Raw genomic sequence first — 25178 nt, forward strand, 5'->3', positions numbered from 1 at the left:
CTGTCAGAGGCCAAGCATCAGACACACACAGACAGGCTCACGCTGGAGCTTGTTGAAGCTTTCCTGAGAGAAATTCTGCCAAAAACATAACTAAAAATGCAGTCTTATGAAAGTAAGGCTTATTTGCCCAGACACCCATAAACCAATCAGCAAAAAGCCTTTCTTGTTAACAAAATCACTATTGCCAGTTTCTTAAATATGAATATTCACAAGTGAATTTTCTACATGGCTGCTGGTATCACAGCAACACATGGACCACTATTCTGAGTCCTGGGTTAATAATAATTGGAATCAATTTAATTTTAATCAATTTAAACACCTTTGTAACCAGTGAGCTAAAAACATGATGGAAAAGCAAAACTTCTAAGAGATCTGTGTCTGTACTATTATGTAGATATCTAAAAATTGGGGCATTGTGGGCTCCAGGAAGTTTCTCCTTCTCCCTCTCTCTCTCACACACACACGCACGCACATACATACAATACCTTAATGCAACTCCTATCTGTGGGGTCAATGGGAGTTGGTTTGGGACGGACCACTCTGATGTCGTCACTGCTGCACTCAAGAACAGACCATAGCTCTAGTACCAGGGCCCGAATAAAGCCTGAGACAGAACACGGAGAAATTTGTTGTACCAAACATTTATTTGAAATAGCAGCAACTAAAATTATTAACAGTGCTTTAATAAATAAACGACTGACTTTGTTATTGTGTCCAATCTTTTAAAGAAATCTGTCTTTGCATTGCTGGCACCGTTTTGATTGGAGGATTTGAATCTCAGGAAGGAAGGAATTTATAATGCCACTCCCTTTGATCCCATTTAATCTCTTCCCTGTTGCACTTTGGCCTGTCAGTAACTACATTTGAATTTTGCAGCTCAAGCTTGCACATAAAGGCTGGATAAAAACGTTAATGCAATCAAAATGTACGCAGCCCTCGCTGGAAAACTGGGGATACAGTACAGTACATAAATGATGAAGCAAAGACAAAACATTAGTGTCATGGAAGAAGAAATAGTCAGTGCATCACGGGAAGCTCCCAGCAATAAAACCTGCATTTGTATTGACACATAAACCTTAATTTGTGAGCAATTTTCAGTGTATTTCAGTTAAATTAATGAGACAAATATAACAAAAGGGATTTTATACTTAGAAGAAGAATATGAAATTGAAATATTAAACTAAGAAAACTATAAATACTGCAGTTCTAGAGTTACAGATATACAATTAAGCTTTGCATATCAGTGCTGTATAACCCAGGGAATGTACTTTTTTTTTTTTTATAATTGAATAGTAATGGAAATCATGAACTGTTTTTCAGAGGTCATAGATCAAATGAGCAGTAGAGTTTTTCTCACAGAATGGTTCTTTCACATAGAAAGCAGTGTGTGCTGCAGGTTTAGCAAATGGCCCATCATTTGTATCTCCAGTGTCTGTTGAAGTGTACAGTATCTGTGTGTGTGCATGACCGTCGGTGCTCTCTGCTCACTCGGGTTCAGAGGTACAGGGAGGAGGCTCAGCAGGAGTAGAGGCAGCTGCTTCATCACAAACATGCCAGGTGCAGGCGGTAAAGGCCCTTTCTGTTTCCTCTCAACCCTCCTGCCAAAGCCATAGAACTCTGCCGAGGTGAACCAGACAACACAATATAGACATTTTTCCCTGTTCCTACATGGAAACACAAGATCAAACGGGCATTTTTTTTTGGCATAAATATGTATATCATATCGGACTCAGTTTGTTCCTGTTATTGTTTTTGCACTGTACTTGTCATCCATTCCAGTGAAACGATGCAGAAGGTTGTAGGTTGTGCAATAGTGCCATCTAGAGGTGAAGTAACATCACACTGCCCGTGCTCTTGTCTCGTCACGGTGTTTGCGTGTTTCTCCCTCTCTGCACACTCAGCGTTATATTCACAATATGTGGAAAATATATTGATATTGAATGTTCAAATATGAGGATATGTATAATGTATAGGTTGACTTTGCTCTACCTACACTTCTGGCAGAGCAGCAGTTGCAATGCGAACACATAATTAAACGGTGTATTTATAGGAACAGATTTCTTGCCTATGGCAGACAAAGTGATTTTAAACGTGTAAAAGGTTTCATTCACAGATGATTTATTACTATCACACCCTGGAGACTTTATAAAGAGCACTGCTGCAAAAGCAGCCTAAACAAACTTGTACAGTAGGTCACGCTGGTTTAGTTTTTCATCAAAATGCTTTTTTTCTTTTACTATTATTTTTGAAAACGTTACAGCACTGGTGGACATTTCCTACCAAATAAGAACTAGACACTACTGTTATGTAGTGGTTAATTGGAAAACTGTTTTATCACGAATTTCTTATTTAGAAATAATTAAAATTTTATTTGATGTTTTTTTTTTTTTGGATGGATACTGTTATTGCAGTGATGCTGTAATTAAACTGTCTTCACCCCAGTAGAATAATTGCATGACTCCATCACTGAAGTGGAGGGTTTGCTTTGGAGGGGAAACGCACAGTGTCTCTTTAGTAGCATGGTGGTTGGATCCCACATTTGTTTCTTATGTAACATTGTAAATAGCTGCTAAGACAGCATATCTATTGGACAAGCACATATTATACATACTTTGCACGTGCAATATTTAAACATGTAGGCTAGAGAATGACTTTCAGTTGTATTATTTATTAGACGAATACTAATTATCACTGTAAATATGAAAATCTGTACAAAACATCAAAGCATTAAGAATACTTGCAATAAAAAGAAATTTTCTAAATGGTGCTGTTTGTCTTATTATGCAGTAGACTTGAGATCTCAGTAGTTATTAGTTCAAGATCAGGACACAGTGTTTAAGGGATTGTACATTTCAAAATATAATTTACTTTGAAGCGATCTGATCCTATGCCATGACATTTAAAACATTAACATAATGCTCACTTAAATTGAAAAAAAATCTCTCACTTTGTGATTTTTAAAAAAGCAAATAGAATGCATTTATCAAACACTTTTAGTTGATGTTTGTTATGGAGTAGTGGCAGAAATCTTTAGCCATTCCTCGTTGCCTCAGGAGCAATGATTTTATTGAACATGTGCAAACATAAATGGAAATATACGTAAAATAGAGTTTATAACAATATAACAAGCTTGAAAGTCAATATTTGGCATTGTAACTGTTATTCTTCAGTTCTAGTTTTCTTGTCATTTCCACAGGAACAGTTTTCCAGGCTTCTTGAAGGATATTCAGAGCACGTCTTTGGGTGTTGTCCGCCTTTTGTTCCGTTCTCGTGTCACAATGATCCCACACTGCTTCAGTAATATTGAGGTCTGGGCTCTGGGGAGGCCAAGCCATGACTGATGCTGTTCTATTGTATGTTTTTCTATCCAGGTATGCTTTTACTGTACTGACAGTATTTTGGGGATCATTGCTATCCTGAAAAATGATGCATTTGCCAATCACATGCTTTCCCAATGGCATTACATTGTGGATTAAAATCCATTGTTACTTTTCTATATTCAAGATTCCATCAATCAAGAGTTTCCCATCCTTAAGAATAGCTTCTTCTTCTTCTAACAATTTCTGACAAGGGTTCAGCAAACGGTAGATGAATCAGCTGAAGGGCTAGATGCACCTTTCAGGTCCTGTGTTGGGTCTTAACTCGATTTTCCCCTCTTATTTCTTAAGGACATGACTTTCAGATATTGTTAATTTGCTGTAGAGGGTGTGTGTGGTTGAAAGGCAAGGCCTGAAGAGGAAATGAGGGTTAGGTGAGAGGAATGGTGGAAACATTGGGGTAAAACTTGGATTCACTTATTATTAATTATTAAACACTTATTATTAATGGAGCAGTAACACTGAGAAAAAAATCATCAAACTTTTACTCCTACTGACAAAATTAATCAAAAGCATTTTTAATTATGAACATTAAAAGTACTATTGAATGGGAAAAATCACATCTATCTGGATTTCTTTGCTTGTTGATTTCCAAACTAATATAAGTATTTTTCTGTACCTTTGCACTGATTTTCCCCTTTAACTGAATTTATCCTGCCAATGCTTTTTTGCATGTGCCCTTTGCTGCTAGAAATCAGATCATCTTTTTCATATAAATCTATGTACAAAAAAATACATAGATAGCTTTTAAAGCTGGAATCGGTCTTTGACTTTGCCTTTATTCTTCATTGCTGTATTACCTTTCCTCCTTCTGACCTTACTCTTTATGGCCACTTTTAGCATAAATATAGCATCTGGTTTAGCAAACCTTATAAAGGGAAAATCGATCTGAGGAATGGGAACAAAGCAAAAGTCATCATGAACGTGTCAGTTGAGGCTGTTAATCAGTGGGATACTGCAGGTCACCCTGCTTAAAAGCTGTCCCAATCCCTCTTTACGTGAAGCCTTTGCTTTTATTATATACTTCATATAACATATCATATTTATTTCTAACCACCATGACACCACAAGAGGGAAGCATTAGGCACTGAGATGGTGAAACTGCAACTGATAAAAATGCAGTTCATACATATAATGCAGCAAGCTAATCGATCTGTTGAAATTCACAAACACTTCTGCAGAGTAGATACATTCATTTCATTTTGTAGAATAAAAATATAATTTCCTGCCTTGTTTAGTATCACTATAATAGAAGGACACCGGCGCTAACAGTAAAAGTAAAAGTAAAAGCTATTGATACCAATTATTTTTATACTATATCCTCACTTCACAGTGAGAACCAAAATCTGTTTCTTCTTTCTTTTGTACTAAACATGTTCTCACACTCTGGAGCCATTTTGGTGCAAAGTCAGCAAATTTTATAATTTATAAATTTTTCAATTTTATATTTTATATTCCCCTTGCCATAAGAGCTGGGTAACACCCAAATTTCTCATCTGTGCAGTATTAAAGGTTTATCCTATTCTATTCTAAAACTTTAAAACTGTTTTTATTCTAGTATATAACTTTTATGATCACTGAAATTAAAGTTAATATAGATATAGCTTAAAAATAATTGGACAAATAAGTGCCTGGAGATGTTACCAAAATGGCTCCAGAGTGTGAGAACATGTTTAGTACAAAAGAAAGAAGAAACAGATTTTGATTCTCACTGTGAAGTGAGGATATAGTATAAAAATAATTGGTATCAATAGCTTTTACTCAACAATGAACACATAAGGTGAAGTAAACGTAAATCACAGTCTGATAAAAACCCTTTAATAAAGCACATTCAGTACATGTTCTGAAGCTATTACTCTGGCTCTGTTTGGGGTCATTGTCACGCTACAGAATGAACTTAAGCGATCTGATTATTTTGCATGATAAAAGATCTAATTGTAGTTCTAGTCTCTAGTTTTGACATGCTCTCTGCAAAAAAACCCCCAAAACAACAAAAACTAAAACAGCGGGATGCTTCACCATGCTTCGCTGCCAACATCTGTGCCTAAAGAGTTGTGCACAGTATTGTGTGTTGTATCATCTGTTACCCTTGCTGCAGTGGGTTTTATGAAATTGTCACATTTTCATACAGTGTTGCTGTTCTGTCAAGTAATTACATCTGTATCTCTGCTGCTTTTTTCCCGAGGCAGAGCAGAGAGCAGGCTGGGGTGACAGCTGCAGTGACACTACCCTCCAATCACAGAAAACATACAGCGCCACATGGTGCATATTAGAGCAAAATCATATTTGACAACTGTGAGTTCTCTGCTCTGACATTAAACCATAACCTCTTTCATTAAGTGCTCACAGGGAGCTGCAGGACACTGCTGGTCAGAACAATGCAAACTATGATACAATAATGTCAATGAATTACATTCATTTTCTAGATTTTTTGTCATCCTTTAAAAATAGCTCCATTTTTTTACATGCTAAAATCTACAAATTATACAAATTTCCATCCCCATAAATACAACCTTATCTAAGTAACGCAGTGAGTTTATTTGATCAGTTTGTCCTTGTTAGCATTTACTGCTGGCTTACATTTAGCAGGACTTTAACCAACATATGGTAATCCTATTTCACGCCAGAGAACGATGAGCAGTCTCTTCGTTAAGAGTCTGATCAGCATTCAGTGTTATGTTAGCATGCAGGCTCTGTCCCTCAGAGCCGCCTCACTCCTCTCTCCCCCTCTCTGCTAGAAACAGGCCCTTGTGCTCCCAGCAGTCTCCTCCTGTTTTATTTACATCTTAAGCATTTAAGCTGATGCTTCATCCAGAGCAGTTTAGCGAGAGTAAGCAGTAGGAGGTCAGTGTCTGATTCAAGGACACTATTTACAGGACATATGGTTGCTTCAGGATTGAACCCATAACTTGTCATTTATAGAACAGTCCCTTTAATGTTCGGCCACCTGGCTGCTTTATTTGTGGCTGGGTAATATTGTGTAGAAGCGCTTTTATAAAAAATGTGATGAAAGTACTCTTAAGTCGAGTTGGTGTAAGTTACAGCAGATGCCATGCAGCTGGAAGCTGAGGGTGAAATCTCTTTTGAAGTAGTCTATTTTGGGGGATGATTTTGAGGACTAATCTCACAGCATGCCGAAAATATTTTGACCACAACCATGAAAATGGATGGAGCAGTTAAAAGGAGAGCAGGCCAGCATGGTAGCTCATCTTTGCTGTCTCTACCTTATTTATAGTCCAGAAAAGCAAAATAAAGCATGAGTTTAGCAGCAAAAAATTACAAACAAGCTTGAAAATAAAATTAAACTGAAAAAAATAAGCATACTAATTAAAGTATGACAAATTTAAAGACTGCAGATGTATCCTAAAACACAGTAACAAAGCACAACCCAGGAAACCAGTTGTTTATTGGAAGACAATCTTGGGAGCAAAAATCCAGCTGATCACACTTATGCAATTTAATATATGACATCATATACATCTCAGTACGTTAATAATTTCAGCCTTTAAGGCCTCCTGCATTTCCACTATTGGTACTTTTGTGCATTCCTGATTCAATCCTCCTCTCTCGTTCATGTTCCAACCCTTTGTCCAAAAAAGTGCTTCCTATGTTTGACTAGGTTTTCAGTAGTTATGGCACACAGCAGTTAACCAAATAAATTAACTTAGCGCAAAGAAACTTTGTACCCAACTGCTTACAGTACTTCATGCTACGAGATATATTGCATCTGATGCTACAGAATGCTTGGTGGAAAAATAGCAATAAAAGTCAGAATCCATAAAACATAGAAGTGAGATTTAGCCCAGAGTCCTTGTTGGGGTGATTTGAAAAAAAAAGTACACCAAGTAATATTTTTAGCATATTTTTCTTCAAATTATAAATATTTACAAGGATTTGAATTTTCTGAAAAACATAAGAATCACTTTTCAGGCATTTTTGCTAAACTGTGTAAAATTTTCTCCTGTCACGAGTAGCCATTCCTTAATTTCTAAGTACCATAGACCAGCGGTCCCCAACCCCCGAGCCATGCACTGGTACCGGTCCGTGAGTCGTTTGGTACCGGGCCGCGAGTGTTGAGGTTCAGGTGTGCAATTTATGGTTTACCGGGGGTTTTTTTCTTCGTTTTATCGTTCATATTTATTGTTTTTATCGTTACCTCAGTTCCCCTGTGTCTTTTCCCGTGTGTTATGAACACATTTTAGTTATTTAGGGCCGGTCCGTGGCACAAAATGAATGAAATATTGCAGAAAGACTGATGGAAGATGGAAACTTTTTTTCCCCTTCACATAAGAAAGAACACGCTTTTGGTCGATTAAATGTCTACTAAAACTTAAACACTGTAAAGAAGTGGCACACAGGAATTATGGCAACATCACATTGAAAGTTTGTAAAATTCATATAGAGAAATGGTCCTCATGCTAAACTTTCACCACGTTGAATGTCCATGTTTTTAAAAAAAAACTAACAAAAACAAAAAAACATCAATTGTTTCCAAACCACCTCATCACTCGTCTCCTTAAAGCCATCTATTTTTGAGTCTTATTTCAAAAGCTAAGGAGCCCCCGCATCATTGATTGTCCACTGGCCAAGGTAACGTCAGGTGACAGCTCTTGGAAATAGCCTTTGTAATTGGTCCCAATGAAACTGGCCAGGCGATCACTGCTTCATAGTGTTCTTGATGGTCCACCTCTGCCCCGAGCAGGGCTGCAGGACCAGCAGGTGGCCGGAGTAAACATTAGCCGGCACCACCTCCAGACAGCGTCCAGTAGCCCGATTTATGATCGATTCGTTCTGCAAGGCAGAAGGAGATACAATACTTTGGTTTTAACAGATTTCACAGATGGTCTGTGAACAATGCGTGATGGTGACAGAACAGTATGTAACCAGACCGGGCCTTATGTGAACTGTTGCAACCTCTTTCTTAAACAAATGGCACTAACTTTTTACCTTACATCTATATAAAATAAGTAAGGTCTCCCTATTTCCCTAAGACTTCTACGTCTGCAGGACTCTTCACTGCTTGTCCTGCTGTGTGACAAAGAATCGATGTGGCAGAAGGTCTGCAGCATCACTGTTCAAGCTCTCCTCTTCCCGTGCTACAGGCTGTAACTCTTTAGTTTTTAAAGGTTACCCAAACAGAACTAAAAGACCAACAGAAAATTGACTTACAAAAGGTTTTTCACATTAAAAGAAAAAGAGAATCAATGCCAAAGTAAAAGGTATATTGAGTCGCTTGTTACCCTTTAAGCAGTCTGGGTTTAGTTGTCTTAAGAGGACCCCTTATTTTCTAGCATAAATATAATTTTACAACAGTTATTGTTCATATTAATCATAGCCAAAGTCTCAATTTATGTGCAAATAATCCCCGTTAACCAGACTGCTTTGATTTCAGTAATAGCAGAGATGATATCCTAATATAGTCATCACAAACAGACAGATCTATCTGTGAAGTCCTACTGGCCCCGGTGTTAAAACCTTCTGTTTGTGAGGGTTTTAACACAAAGAAAGGTGGCTTCAACGGAGGTATTCGGAATATAAAGGCGGTTCTGTCAGATAAAGCATGAACTACGGGGCTGCAGCAATGCTGAGTATGAGAGAAATGAAGATTCATGCAAAGCTACTCTCATATTAGAGTCCAAGAGAAAAAAGAATGGACCCAGACATGAGCTCAATAGGTCCCTTTTAAAATCTGACATATAGATACTTTTCCTCTCAACTCTATGCCAGTAAATTTTAGTTTCTCTTATAAACACTCAGTTATATCATTGAAAAAGAGATTTCTTTACACTTCTGACCTGAGAGAAATGCCATGTCTTCTGTTTCACGTTGGTCACCTTTTCACAATTGAGGAGCTGAGGAAAGTTGCTCATCTGATCGTACACCACACAACGAGTGTCCTCACCAGTGCTGCCTAGGGGTCCCAGAAACAGCTGACCTTCTTTAGTGTAGCGTCCTAACTAAGAGGAAAACAGATACGTCACACATACAGTAAACGGAAAGTTACTGAACTGGCTGAGTGAATACTCTTCTCTTTATTAGCTAACGATGAAATAAGTATGTGATGATGTACAAGTTGAAGGTAACCTGGCAGGAATTTTCCTTGATTATGCAAGCTGTTGGGTTTTTTTTTTGCTGCTTTGAACAAGAGGATGGTGTTGTTCCCAATACTGCTGAGAGGCAAAACATGTCTTTGTTCTTCACTGAGTGCTAAACACAAAGATTTTCCTGTACATCACTGCTAATCACAGTGTTGTTTCAGCAGAGTTCTAACCCACATATAGCCCTAACATTTTATATACACCAAATTCTGCAGTTTTCTCAACTTGACAGAAAGAAAAAGCAGAAGTGAGTCAGATTCTTCCCGCTCTGTTTTCTAACCTTTGTGTCTTTCACTTCAGCTTTTTCGTTCAGATTAATAGTAATTTCCACTTTAGCAGTGCAGATAAAACAGTTCCTTTGGTTGCATCTAGCTCTGAGGCTTTGAGTGTGCTGACGATAAAGACTGATTGGGAAATTGTTTATATCGCATTCTGTTCCTAACAAAGCATGAATAGTGGTTGCAATGCCTTGCAAAAGATATAAAGATAAAGCTTTCCATCAACCACCCAGTCAGCCCAGTTTGGGTCTTTTTGCAGAGTAACTGCATCCTGTTTGCAGTACATCATACAAAAGTTAGGTGATTTAACAGCGTTTGGACTCAAAATCTTAAAAAATCCCACTTGTGGTCCCTAGATGTCACTGCTTCTTCTTAAGAACAGAGTATTTATTAAAATGTTTTTCTAGTATCTTTGACCACTACAAGTTACATTCATCTTTTCACAGATATTCATATCGCACTTTATTTTATGCACTTATGTGCTTTATCTGTTTTGCATACACACCTACAGCCAGTCACCATTTAACCTAACGTGCATGTCATCGGACTGTGGGAGGAAGCCGGACTACCTGGAGAGAACCCACGCTAAGACACCATGGGGTCGCTTTTATCTCCGTGGAAGTGCAAGTGTGAAAAACTGGTGGTCTAATAAAAACTGAAGACTTTTTGTTCCATCAAAAGGATAACTTTAAAAAATGCAACTGAAGCATGTCTTGTGAAGAAAGTGTGATGCGGCTGTTAGATTTGTATTGTTGATTGTCATTTATGCTTAGAAATATTTACTTATATATGCTTAGAGTTTTGTAATTAATTGTAGATTGGTAGAGGTTTTGATCCTTGATAGTCTGCAAACTGTGTGTGTATTAGACAGCACTTTGGGAGCATGAGAGGTCATACCGTGTTTTATTGTTTTATGGTAGGATTAACGTAGTTGCGTCTGTTCTAGTCTAGTCTTTGTTTAGATGAACTGCAGGACTTCCTCACCGTGTTATCTAGGATGAACCATCTAGGGTGAGGGGGAGGCTACCCTCTTCCTGACCAAGGATGTTTGACCCTTTGATCAGCAGTCCACACACACACACACACACACACACACACACACACACACACACACACACACACGCACGCAGTAAGGATGGGCGGACATGTCTCAGCCTCCACCACTCTCAGCACTGGAGCCCCCCAGGGGTGTGTTCTGAGCCCCCTGCTGTACTCTTTGTACACATATGACTGTGTGGCCACTACCAGCTCCACCACCATCATCAAGTTTGCTGACGACACCGTCGTGGTGGGCCTGATCTCTGATAACAACGAGACGGCCTACCTGAAGGAGATTAGGAATCTGGAGAACTGGTGCCAGAGGAACAACCTCCTTCTAAACGTCAGTAAGACAAAGGAGCTGATAGTGGACTTCAGCACTAAGCAGGAGAGGAACTACCAGACCCCCGTCATCAACGAGTGCCCAGTGGAGAGAGTGGACAGCTTCAAATACCTCGGAGTTCACATCACGCAGGACCTGTCATGGTCCTGTCACATCAACACCGTGGTGAAAAAGGCCCGTCAGCGTCTCTACCACCTCAGACGCTTGAGAGACTTCCAACTGCCCTCCAAAGTGCTCAGGAACTTTTACTCGTGCACCATAGAGAGCATCCTGGCGGGAAACATCTTAACCTGGTTCGGGAACAGCACCATGCAGGACAGACGAGCTCTACAGAGGGTTGTGCGGTCAGCTGAGCGCACCATCCGCTCCGAGCTCCCTGACCTGCACTCAATCTACAGCAGGCGGTGCTGGACCAAGGCCAGGAAGATCGTGAAGGACCTCAGCCATCCCAACAACAGACTGTTCTCTCTGTTGAGGTCAGGAAAGCGATTCCGCTCCCTGAAGACCAACACAGAGAGACTGAGGAGGAGCTTCTTCCCGCAGGCGATACGGTCTCTCAATCACACCACCACACAGTACTGACCCACACATACAGTTCTTACACACACACTGGACTTTCTGGACTTTGTTTTTGCACAACACTGGTCACTATATTCTTCATTTCCGGTTAATACTTGTACAGCTGCTGTTATTGTGTATATATTTATTTATATTTAGATTTCTTCATACATTCTTATATAGTTCTATACTGTGTATTGGTGTATTTTGTTGTACAGTTATTTTATTTTCAACTTTAATTTATATATTTTATCTTATTCTTCCCAGTTAAATTTACCCTTCATTCTAATTTGTGTTGTACAGTTATTTCATTTTTAACCTTAATTTATATTTTATTCCTTCCTAGTTAAATTTACCCCTTTTTAATTTTTCATATTTATTTCCTACCTTATTCATAGCCTTTCCTTTTTTGTTTTCTTTAGGTCACGAGCAGTTGTCCAAGCATTTCACTACATATCGTACTGTGTATGACTGTGTATGTGACAAATAAAATTTGAATTTGAATTTATTACTCTTTGTGTGTATGTAGACGTCATATGTTAACGAACTTATGCATATTCATGTAACCTCAATAAAAGGACAGTGGTACGGGAGGACGGACGAGAGCAACTGGGGCCAAGCGAAGGAACGGCGATTGTCCGGTTCTCTCCCGTGCACGAGTAACATGAAGCTTGCCTACTTCGTGTCTTGCTTTGCAGTGTAATTATATTGCCTTTAACGTTCCAGCGGATGGGTTCAAGCTACAAACCTATCAGCGGCACTCATTTTTCCAGAATTGAATTGAAATTTTAGCTCCTTTAGCATTTTACCACTGAAGCCTTGACTTTCTGCCTAAAGCACCTGTTTACCACTGTGAGCTAAAAAGAGAGGCCCTTAGGGCTGAAGGGATGAAGAGCTGACACTGGCTGACTCAGGGCTTCAACACAAAAAGTGCAAGACACAATTTTATTCTGACAGCAGAACTCGCTCCTTGGAGGATTTCAGCTGAGCCTGTGATTGAGACACAGCTGCAAATCACATCACCGGAGAAGCTCACTGTATGTTTTCATGAGAAAGCAAAGCAACTGGAAAAAGATGGAGTATACTCTTTAGTATGGTGGTGAGGAAGAGTGTTGTACCTGAGGACCCCACCCATGGCATGGGTGCAGGGTGGCTGTGTGGTTCTCCTTCACACCCTGATCCATACACAGGTGGCTTGCTTTAGAATTGCGGACCTTAAATACACAAAAAAAAAGAGTCAGACTTAATTCATAAAATATGAATATTCCCCAAAATAATTACCGATTAAAAATGTATAAAGGCTAAAAACAAGGATGTGTCAGTGTGGATCAGACAAAGTTCTAAATCTCATTTATTTTCTATTAACAGCTGAGAAGATGTGGATGTACATGCTGTCTGAGTCCCTGCTTTCTTGTTATATTTTGGTCTGTGGAGGAGATACAAGTTTCTTAGGACTTTGTGTAAGTATCATTTATTTAATTTCAGTGGTTTAATTTGTACATCAGATCTTACATCTACAAACTTACTTTTTCCTGTGTCTTTGTCCTTCATGGCTCACCTCACCGTAGAACAGCGTATCGTTGTACCTCTTCATCTCTGGGTAAACGTTGTCTAGGTACCAGTGAAAGCTCTTACATTGCAGACTCTTCCTCAGTGCAACCCTCTGTGATATGTCTCCGTAATCAATACCGTGGTTCTGCAAGAGCAAAGGAAGTTATTATGCCTAAAGTCTCTACATAAATTGTGGAACCAAAAGAAAAACTGTTTGGCTCTGAACATGGACATCTGATAGTCACAAACAGACAAGCATGACTGACAGCATCCTCTCTAAGAGAGGTCTTGGTGCAGAAAAATGCCGTTCTCACCTCCATGGGGATGTTCCAGGCCAGGTAGACATTGGACTTGTACTCATCCATCCAGACCTCTGCCACACGCAGGGCATTAAGGCGTGTGTGGAAAGCTATGTTACTGTGGTAAGGTTTCTTCATTCGTGCAATATGAGCCACTCTGGAGCAAGGCAGCACCTCCATACTGCCTCCACACAGCCACACCTGTGGGTAGTAGGAGTATGAATTAAAGCTCACAATAATATACTGCTGGCTGCTGGGCAGCAGGAAATATAAATAGGCAGATGCACAGTCGCCGCGATGTCCTGATTTATAAAGTCAATTACAGCTAACAGCTGGAGCATAGAGCACCTGGAAGGACGTGTTTTCTTTGTGCTGGAACTAATGAAAGCTAAATCTGTACATTTAGAAGTCCTTCTCGGTTTTTCTTCTTGTTTTCTGTTATATAAAAAATATCTAATTGTTGCTTTTATTCATTTTTTTCTAGCCAACCTTAAGGGGCATCAAGAGGAGCTGAGGTTTTCGGCACTTCAGCACTGGGTTAACTTTTAAGCTCCAACTGTGAGTATACATACATAAATGCATGTTTTTTTACTTATATTGTTTGCTGTGACAACGTATCATCCAGAGCACTCTCCCAGTCAGCGAATACACCATGATGATTCCAGGCATGTCATTAAAGATCAACAAGAAGAGACGGTCAGAAGCACAAGTCATGCTTGAAGATGTGGCCAAAACATCTTCTACAGTTCACCATGCTATTTCCCAGCTTTGATGTAGGACAGCGGGCCAGAACAATAAGACATGAATGCTAGCATAGCCCCAAGAGCTACACAACAACAGAATAAAAAAAGAAGCATAAAAGCAAGCAGTTTACACAATCATAAAAGCATAAGACAACAAGTGAGTTTTGAGTTGGGACTTAAAGAGAGAGATGGAAGAGATATTTCTTAAATCAGGAGGTAGGGAATTCCAGAGTCGTGGAGCAGAGCAGCTGAAAGCCCTGCTCCCCATGGTGGCAAGACGGGGGGAAGGGACGGAGAGAGAAAGGGAAGAAGAAGATCTAAGACATCGAGATGGGGCAGTGATCTGAACCAGATCAGAGAGATATGGAGGAGAGAGATGATGAATAGCCTTAAATGTGTACAAGAGTATTTCTTCTTCCTGACCAAGATTCGTTCCTTTTGTTGCTTCTCATTAACAGAGGTCAAAGAAAGTATAATGATAAAGTGGAGAACTACTGGACATCATTCATTTTTGGTGCTAAAGGTTTAAGAATTAACTGCAGCAGAAGAGCTTCACCTGCTTGTGAAGTGGTTTAGAAAAGAAACCTCAGAGCATGAAGGTTGAATCAATTATCTCCTCATACAAACCACCCAGCAGCTGAGCTGAAAATGATATCAGAATGGCTAGAACAATGTTATGGTGCATCTAGAGCTACTGAAACAGCTCTTAATGCAAAACTTTAAAAAAGAGCTTTTTGACCTAGCAGACTTGCTATTGAAGAAATAGGAAGCTGAACAAGATAACTTCCTCCCAGGATCCTCTCTGGAAACAGCCAGTGGTACTCATCCCTTTTTCCAAAAGCTTCTACACAACCTCAGGAAAAATGGACATGCCCAAATAAGGGCATCATGTAGCTACAATCTCTAAGTTGATCAGTGGTGGAATCCAATGACCTAGCTGTAATCCTTACTTCATTCACAATGATAGCCATCAAAATCAGCAGGTCAAGACTGAGGTATCCTCTGCAGGTTTGGAGAACAAATGTGCAAAGCCAGCAACTGACCAATTAGGAACTATCCCAGCCACAGAAAAACACAGCCCTTAAACAAACACAGAGGCTTCAGAGGAAAACCCCTTGAAGAACAGATGAGAACAGGACATGGTGCTGTGAATTCATTCATGCAGGACTGTGAGTGAGATCAAACCACTGGACCCTGAATTGACCTCTCACTGTTAGGTAGAATTGTTGTGCACATCCACAAGCTTCAAAAGGAGATTAACTGCTCTCATAATGAATAATTTACCCAGAAAGTGGATCTCGGCAGGGTACTCACAGAAGAACTGAGCATCAAAATGGAAAAGAAAGAAGATTTAAGACACGTTAGGCATGGTTGTTGTTGACAGAAGGACTGGTCTGAGTATTTTGGAAACTCCTGATCTACTAGGATATTTCTGTATTACCATCTCTAGGGTTATCCCAAGGGATGGTCCAAAAAAGAGGAAATATCCAATGAGAGACAGTTCTCTGGGTGAAAATATCTTGTTGATACCAGACCCGACCAGAGACTGCTTTGAGCTGACAAGAAGGCAACAGTAAAACAGATAACTTCTTCTTAAAAACCACTTTTGCATTACTTTGAACCGTGAACCTTGAAGAATTTGGGCTAGAGCAGCAGAGGACCATATCAGGTGCTACTCTTGTGAGCTAACAGGAAAGTCTCCACAGTCAGGGGATCTCAATCAGATAGATCACGAGATTCCCATCGTGAATGCACAGCTGACAAATCTGCATCAACTGCATGAGGCCATCATGCCACGATCAATCTTTGAGGAATGTTTCCAGTACTTTGTTGAATCTATGCCATGAAGAATTAAAACAGCTCTGAAGGCAAAAGAGTGTCCAACCTAATACTGACAAGGTGTATCTAATAAAGTATCTGCTGAGTGTGTCCAACCCACGAGCCTTCTGCTGTGAACATAATGAAGACATGGATATCCAAGCTATCTGAACCCACGTCAAAGTGATGTGAGCGTAACAGAAACTTCAAACTGACAGGTCGCCAAACAATTGCACAGATGCAACCTATTTCACTCCTGACAAACATTCCTACTGGATAAAAAGTAGGTCCGTCAGTCTTTCTTCACACTGGGAACAATATGAAACATGTTCCATCCACAGATAAGGAGCACTACAAACAGAAAATGGGCACATAGGTTTTAAAGATAACCTATGTGTTTCTGTTACCCAAGGACACGGGTGCTAACCAACAGAGGGTATGCCAAAAAAAAACATTTTACTGCTCTCTGCCACACTCTAAGATAAATAAGCAGTACTATGATTTCATGTAAAAGATGTTGGACAACAACCATGCAAAATTGCCCCATAGAGGTGCTGATATCTACCGCTTAACATTCATTATCCCAAGAATCCTGTTAAAACCCAAACAGTCATTGATTCAAGTGCTTGTTATGAAAGAGTTTCTCTGAATGAGGGCCTTCTCCCTGGACACATCCAAACAATCCTCTTGTAAGGGTTGTAGTGAAATGTAGAAATGTTGTTGTCGCAGGGCAACTCTGGATATGTGTCCCACTGCTTTGTAGTAAAAGAGGAACAGAAAGAAATGTGGTTCTTGAGATGTGACATTGTGGGCTAGATTCATGTCTTTGCTAATACTTCATCTCCAGCAGTTGTAATATATTTATAGGTGCGTTGAAGCTGAATTTTAGCTGTTTTATTGCATCTGTACACGTTTACTTATCTAGACTTAATTTTGGGGGGAATCTTGATATTTTTGATGACAAGATATAAGAACTTTCCATTTCAGATTCAAGTTATGACCAAGTCAACTCAAAGACAAGGCAACCGTTTTTGTCTTTCTAAAAATATTTGATTGTTTAGCTTGCTGGATAAAAGCCAACACACTCGGGTTGTGAAAATGTTTGACGTTATTTTTTCAGGAAAAATCTAATAACCTTGCAGAAAAACAAAAGACTCTCCAATCTCTCAAAATGTACAGAAACAAACTCCAACCTTCCTGCTCTGCTCTACGTGACCTATTTATCTCCATTGCCCTGCTGTGAGCTGCTCACACAGGACTGGTCCTCCAGGACTCTTAATGGGGCCTCATTTATCAGTGGTGCCACGCTACGGTGGCCACTGCTCCACTTAAAACCTACAGGGGTAAAGAGGGAGCAGGAACAAGAGGAAACTGGGTGACACACAAACCCTGATGCCTAGTTCGATGTTCTCCCCTCCGTAGACGTCCATGCCTGAGTCGAGTAGACCGAGTTCTCCAAAGTAGTCCCGATTGGCCACAAAGGAGCATCCAATCATGGCAGGCGTCCTGCAGCCAGGAAAACACACTATCATGTGACACTGAGCGTTTGCAAACACCAGAATGTGTTTTTTTGTGGCTTTATCTGATGTTTATTTTGGAGTACTTTTCTACAACCCAAATCTCCACTATGCAAAGTTTCACACTTTATATTTCAGCCTATTATGTGGAGGGTAAATCTAAACATTTTTGTGCATACTCATGCAATTTATTCTTATTTTTAATTAAAGAATGGAAGGAAATCCAATTTAACACAAATATATGGGTGATAATCAGATAATTAAAATCCTATTTTCACCACTCTCTAATTTAGGCTGTAATTTTTTTATTGCTTTAATGAAGTCTGGTTTCCCATCAGGAGCTTTTTTTCTTGTTTTCCCCTAATCTTCCCCAAAACTAAAAAAAGAACTTGGTGGCAGTTTTATTGAAAATCTTAAAGAAGTGGAAAAAAATACATCTCAGAAGTGTGAGATCTGTGTTCACGTTTAAATGGGAGAAGCTGGCATACCTTATTGGTGCAGACATGTCTCCCTCCTCCCACCACTCTTTGGGTGGATTAATGTACATGCACCACAGTTCCCAGTTGTAGCCATGGCCAGAGTTCTCATAGCGCTCCACCTCAAAGGTATCGTGCTTGATGTTGTCGATTGACGGCAAGATAATCCTCTTGTGGTTTTCTTTTATTCTAGCTAGAACTGGTTCTGCCCTGAAAAAAGTGCAAACACACACACACTCACACATTTAGTTGACTTTACTTTGTGCAGAAACAAAGTTTATAACATCTTTTAAGAGCACCACTTTTTTCATCCACTTCAGTCAAATAGAAAGTTCCTTGTGTCGTCCCAGTTTTATCACTAATTCTGTTTGATTCAGCCGAGTTGAGCTCTGCAGGGGGCAGTGAGAGAACTGCACGGTATACCTTAAGTTATGCACTGAGCTCGAAAATGAGATCCACAAAAAGACATCAACAGGATGTGGCAGTTGTCTTAGCGGGGTTAATAAGGTCCCTCATTGCATGCTAATTTCTTGACAGTATTTAGCCTTTGATTCAGTTCACCACCAAGCGCTCAGCTTTTTTGAATTAGTACAAAACCTTCATTTTTTATGGTTACTAAAAATTTACTTTTACGACAAGTTCTCCAAGAGGGGTCCTGTTTTGGTGTGTGTTTTATGTGTGCTTGTGATGTTTTTTTTTAAATAAAATCCGTTCAACCTGATCCCACAGCCTCAAGTGTCTCATTTTAAAACTTCTCAGGCGTGAAATAGCTTGGCTCTTCCTTTTATGCAGCTTCAGCTATCCTTTGTCTTCTCTTTCCATGGTTTCTTTGCACTTTGTAGCACTCTTTTAACACTGATACCCAAAGCTCTATTATTGTCATTGTTGTTATCATGAATAAGTTATTCCAATGTTCATACATTTGGCAAAGATATGTTTTTTTCCAGATTTAATTTTGAGTACATGTCATTTTTGTTTTTGAATGCTGTGTTTCACTTTAATTTACACTAAAATAAGCCTTTTTCCAAATACCAAAAATTCACTCCTGACTGTTAATAACACCGTGCTTCCCGCTAGATGATAGGACCCACTCACCATGATGGGGTGAACTCCACATGGGCATCAAAAAATCCTGTCACCTCAGCAGTGGCTACCTTCCAACCCTCGATCCTGGCCCTGATCAATCCCTCTCTCTTTTGGTTCCTTACAATCTTCACCAGGCCGGGATAGCGTTTGTTCACATACTCCTCCAGTGGACCTTTCAGTTGCTCTACAGTTCAGAAAATGAAGATAACACATCAAACAAAACAAGTCAGAAATGCTTATAAAGACTGATCTTTAGTTGATCTTTGAATCTGCCGTTTAGCTTATAATCTGCACATCTATCCTTGAACAGTCTGCCAGCTGGAGTTTTCCAGTATTTGATCTGATGTCAGGACTAATAAAGCCTGAAAAGAATATATCACCATTGCAGCTAAGTTGGCGAGTTTAAGAAGAATCCCTACATGCTAAAGAAAGTGCTTGTATTTTTTTCTTAGCTTCTCTAACATCAGATCCATTGCAGCCCTCTTTACTGAAGAAAGGAGGAAAAAAAGAAAAATGCTGTTCCAGAGTCCCCTCTGGCAGCAACAATCAAAGCCTGACACATTATGCCTAGCTTGCATAATTATTTTCATGCAATCACAATAATTGGAATTCATGTCGATAAATATGAAAGGACAGCAGAGTGAGCTTAAGCAACCATTCCCAGTATGACAACTCTTTTGTCTCACTTCTCTCACTGGCAGCCTGCACTCCTTTATAAACCGCACATCAAGCCTTAGTATTGGTTGTGTGAAACAACATGATAAGAACACAAAGGGCAACCCACTAAGCACTAAATGGTAAATGGCCTGCATTTGTATAGCGCTTTTCTAGTCCCTAAGGACCCCAAAGCGCTTCACACTACATTCAGTCATTCACCCATTCACACACACATTCACACACTGTGAATGTGTGTGTGAATGCCCCAGGGCAGCTGCAAGCTACATTGTAGCCACAGCTGCCCTGGGGCGCACTGACAGAGGCGAGGCTGCCGGACACTGGCGCCACCGGGCCCTCTGACCACCACCAGTAGGCAAACACGGGGTTAGTATCTTGCCCAAGGATATTTGGCATGCAGCCAGGAGGCAGCCTGGGATCGAACCACCGACCTTCTGATTAGTGGCTGACCTGCTCTGCCACCTAAGCTACAGCCACCCCACTAAGCAGTGTTTTTGATTTTTATTTTAGGCTGTCCAGAGACAAAGAACTAAAAAATATTTAATATACAGTGGGGCAAAAAAGTATTTAGTCAGCCACTGATTGTGCAAGTTCCCCCACCTAAAATGATGACAGAGGTCAGTAATTTGCACCAGAGGTACACTTCAACTGTGAGAGACAGAATGTGAAAAAAAAATCCATGAATCCACATGGTAGGATTTGTAAAGAATTTATTCGTAAATCAGGGTGGAAAATAAGTATTTGGTCAATAACAAAAATACAACTCAATACTTTGTAACATAACCTTTGTTGGCAATAACAGAGGTCAAACGTTTACTATAGGTCTTTACCAGGTTTGCACACACAGTAGCTGGTATTTTGGCCCATTCCTCCATGCAGATCTTCTCGAGAGCAGTGATGTTTTGGGGCTGTCGCCGAGCAACACGGACTTTCAACTCCCGCCACAGATTTTCTATGGGGTTGAGGTCTGGAGACTGGCTAGGCCACTCCAGGACTTTCAAATGCTTCTTACGGAGCCACTCCTTTGTTGCCCGGGTGGTGTGTTTTGGATCATTGTCGTGTTGGAAGACCCAGCCTCGTTTCATCTTCAAAGTTCTCACTGATGGAAGGAGGTTTTGGCTCAAAATCTCACGATACATGGCCCCATTCATTCTGTCCTTAACACGGATCAGTCGTCCTGTCCCCTTGGCAGAAAAACAGCCCCATAGCATGATGTTTCCACCCCCATGCTTCACAGTAGGTATGGTGTTCTTGGGATGCAACTCAGTATTCTTCTTCCTCCAAACACGACGAGTTGAGTTTATACCAAAAAGTTCTACTTTGGTTTCATCTGACCACATGACATTCTCCCAATCCTCTGCTGTATCATCCATGTGCTCTCTGGCAAACTTCAGACGGGCCTGGACATGCACTGGCTTCAGCAGCGGAACACGTCTGGCACTGCGGGATTTGATTCCCTGCCGTTGTAGTGTGTTACTGATGGTGACCTTTGTTACTGTGGTCCCAGCTCTCTGCAGGTCATTCACCAGGTCCCCCCGTGTGGTTCTGGGATCTTTGCTCACCGTTCTCATGATCATTTTGACCCCACGGGATGAGATCTTGCGTGGAGCCCCAGATCGAGGGAGATTATCAGTGGTCTTGTATATCTTCCATTTTCTGATGATTGCTCCCACAGTTGATTTTTGCACACCAAGCTGCTTGCCTGTTGTAGATTCACTCTTCCCAGTCTGGCGCAGGTCTACAATACTTTTCCTGGTGTCCTTCGAAAGCTCTTTGGTCTTGGCCATGGCGGAGTTTGGAGTCTGACTGTTTGAGGCTGTGGACAGGTGTCTTTTATACAGATGATGAGTTCAAACAGGTGCCATTCATACAGGTAACGAGTGGGGGACAGAAAAGCTTCTTACAGAAGACGTTACAGGTCTGTGAGAGCCAGAGATTTTCCTTGTTTGAGGTGACCAAATACTTATTTTCCACCCTAATTTACGAATAAATTCTTTACAAATCCAACCATGTGAATTCATGGATTTTTTTTTCACATTCTGTCTCTCACAGTTGAAGTGTACCTCTGGTGCAAATTACTGACCTCTGTCATCATTTTAGGTGGAGGAACTTGCACAATCGGTGGTTGACTAAATACTTTTTTGCCCCACTGTACCTATGAAAATATACTCACTGTATATATATATATAATCAAAGCATTTCTTTAGCAAAGTGCACATACTAGCCCTTTTTAAGTTCATTGACATATGTGCACTCAAACAGGCCCAATGAGATTGAGGGTTATACCCCAATTATTTGTGTTAGGTTTGTAAGCTTTTCCAAATGAATACAGAAAATCAGCAAAACCACCATAAAGAAAGCTTATTTAAATAAAGCTGATATTGGGAGAACAAAGCCCAAGGGGTGGAAAATGAGTAAAAAACCTGTGAAGCAGAGAATAACATGAGGGACTGTTGCAGAGCGCATGAGTGAAACAAGCTCACAGATGAGCTGACAAAGATTGGCAGAAATCACTTTAGAGCAGCCGGGTAATAAGGAACAGGTGAACATAGAGTGGAGCAGATAATTACGAGCAAAAACCCAAACAAATACTTTCAGACAATCCTAAAGCTCTTATTTAGTTGCATAGAGCCATGTGTGAACATTTTGTCTTTACATTTTGCTTCCAAGGAACCGAACTGTCTTTTAATTCTGTAATTTATTTCACGTTCTTCAGGCTTTCTGAAGGTCCTTCAAATTTTTCTTTGGACATCATTTTATTATAATTTTCAGTGCAGTCCTTTATTTGTTTGTTCCTATGAATCATTCACACATAATAAAGGCACCTAACTCAAGGGACAAATTCGTTACTGGCACATTACCAGCAGCTTGTCACAAATACACAATTTGTTTCCTGCACAAAAAATGACAACGATAACACACCAGCAAGGTGATTACCAAAGAGCTATTAGCCAAAAACTTGACATATGTCAAGAAACTAAACAAGTAGAGGACAAAAGAACTGGCAGCTTAAATAAAAACATCTACAGCAGACGAACAGAATTTGAAAGTTGTGTCCTTAAGAAATAACACAAAACTGACACACAACCTGAGCGATGCATCTGGCATCTTATGTTTGCAAGTTTCAGTAAACTGCTGCATCTATTTCCCATTTTCCTAGCAAAATACAAAGACATGATGGCTTATTAGCTCATCCTATCCTAAATAACCACTAATGTATGCCAACTATTGTCACTGCTACACTATCAAAAGCTGAAAACAAACATAAAAAACATACAAATTCATCACCACAACAACACAGTTGATAAATAAAGAAATACAGAAGCACACATGCAAATAGAGAGATGACATAAAAGTTCTCACTCAGCTCCCTGCGGTGCTGTTTTAAGCTCCAACTCACTCTAAACAACACCAACGGGGGTCTACTGCTTCCTGAGCATCAACGACCGCGCCACCTTTTTAAGATAAGATAAGATAAGATAAGATAAGATAAGATAAGATAAGATAAGATAAGATAAGATAAGATAACCTTTATTAGTCCCACACGTGGGAAATTTGTTTTGTCACAGCAGGAAGAGGACAGTGCAAAGGTTATTCACTAGTTTCAGTTTTATAATAATATAAAACTTAATTATATAATTATATTCAGGTTACATGACACTTATTGTATAAGATAATTATTTCTGGGATGCTGAATGACAATTTGATGTGTATTTTGTTGCTTTCAGTAGAAATCCTGCTGATGACTCAGTGGATTTTAGATGGAAATTCTGTGTTTCACTCACTATAAACCATCTTCTAATCAGAGGGCGAAAAAGCCACTCTTCTTATTTGGTATTAGCTGAAGAAAATATTTAATCTATACTGACCGTCATCGCTGTTGTCGTCCACCAGGATGACCTCCTTGAGCAAGTGTGTGATTGACAGCTGAGTGGACTGAGCGCAGGATCACCGACAGAGCCTCGTTGACGAAGATGAAGATGAGGGAGATTTGGGGAAGGTCTCTTGAGTAGCTGACCTTTCTACATCTGTAGAAAGACACGACACAACACCTGTAAACTACTTGCATTAAGTAATACGAGGTGCCAGTGGAGCACTAGAGTGATGGTTTGGGAAAAGTAGTCTACAAAGTTATACAATTAAAAAGACAATCATGATTTTGTATTGATGAGCCCATTTACCATGATTTCTAACATTTCTGATCAATTGAATGTTGTATTAAATAACAAGGAATATGCCTTTCTTTTTAAAAAATGAGGACATTTCTCAGTGAACCTTAATTTTTGAGTGCTCGCATATTTAATTTTGAATTTGTAAAAAAGACTAAACTACCTCCATAGAGCTGCTGACGTCTTGTTCAATGGGGCTGAAAGGCAGAGCAAGTGCTGCTTCCTGTTCAACTATAATCACAAGGATTTATTTTCCACATTGGCCTTTTAACTGCATGTGCTGTTTCAGATAGAAACCCTATTTTAAACTTGTTTTGTTTAAACAGCTCTAATGAAGCGGAAAGCGGCAGGGTGAGGCTTTGGCTCTAAGTTTAGCACATGTGGGAAAGGAAGGGGCTTCTTTTATTGTCTCCTTTTCACGTCTTTTTTTCTTTTATCGATTATCTTATTTCCTCTGTGAAATAATAGCTAATTAGAAGTTATTCTATAACAAATCCAGTGTTTTCAATTCACGAGGTTGGAGAACACTTTTTTAGGGTTTTTGGCAGGAAACCATTAGAAAACAGAAGGCAACATTAACAAGATTAACCACGAAGAACTGGGACATTTGTCACCTTTTTTCTCCTTCTGATACAATATTGCAAAAGTCTTGAGGCATCCTCATTTCGTTATATTCTGCTGGGAAAATGGGAAATAGGCAGAGCAATTCACTGAAACGTGCAAACATAAATGGAAATACAGTACATAAGGCAAAAATGTACTTGAAAGTCAATATTTGGTATGGCCACCTTTACTATCGAACATAGCCTGGACTCTCTCTTTCCGGAACACACTGCTTTAATAAATGTTGAGGTCTGGGCTCTGGGGAGGCCAATCCATGACTGATCTAGGTATACGTTTACTGCATTCACCGTGTGTTTGGGATCATTGTCGTAATGAATAAAAATATGCCTTTTCCAACTAGATGCTTTTCAGCTGGGACTGCATGATTAATGAAAATCTTAATATCTGGTTCATATTTCCATCAGCTTTCTCAAGATTCCCAACACCACTGGCAGAGCCTTCATCGTGTTTTACAGATGGATGTAAACACCCTCTGTTGGAGTCATATCAACAATTATTTGAACCAAAAATGTCAAATATGAATTCATA

At 39.8% G+C, this 25178-nt stretch overlaps 1 pseudogene; it reads right to left on the reverse strand.

The window, feature by feature from the left end:
* Nucleotides 1-6765: 6765 nt before the first annotated feature.
* Nucleotides 6766-24690, reverse strand: LOC146693625 (polypeptide N-acetylgalactosaminyltransferase 17-like; annotated as a pseudogene).
* Between the last annotated feature and the right edge of the window lie 488 nt (nucleotides 24691-25178).

The sequence above is a fragment of the Copadichromis virginalis genome, linkage group LG14 (assembly GCF_057382275.1).
Source record: "Copadichromis virginalis isolate Kocher_CV1m ecotype Utaka linkage group LG14, C_Virginalis_male_GT1.1, whole genome shotgun sequence".
NCBI classification, from domain to species: domain Eukaryota; kingdom Metazoa; phylum Chordata; class Actinopteri; order Cichliformes; family Cichlidae; genus Copadichromis; species Copadichromis virginalis.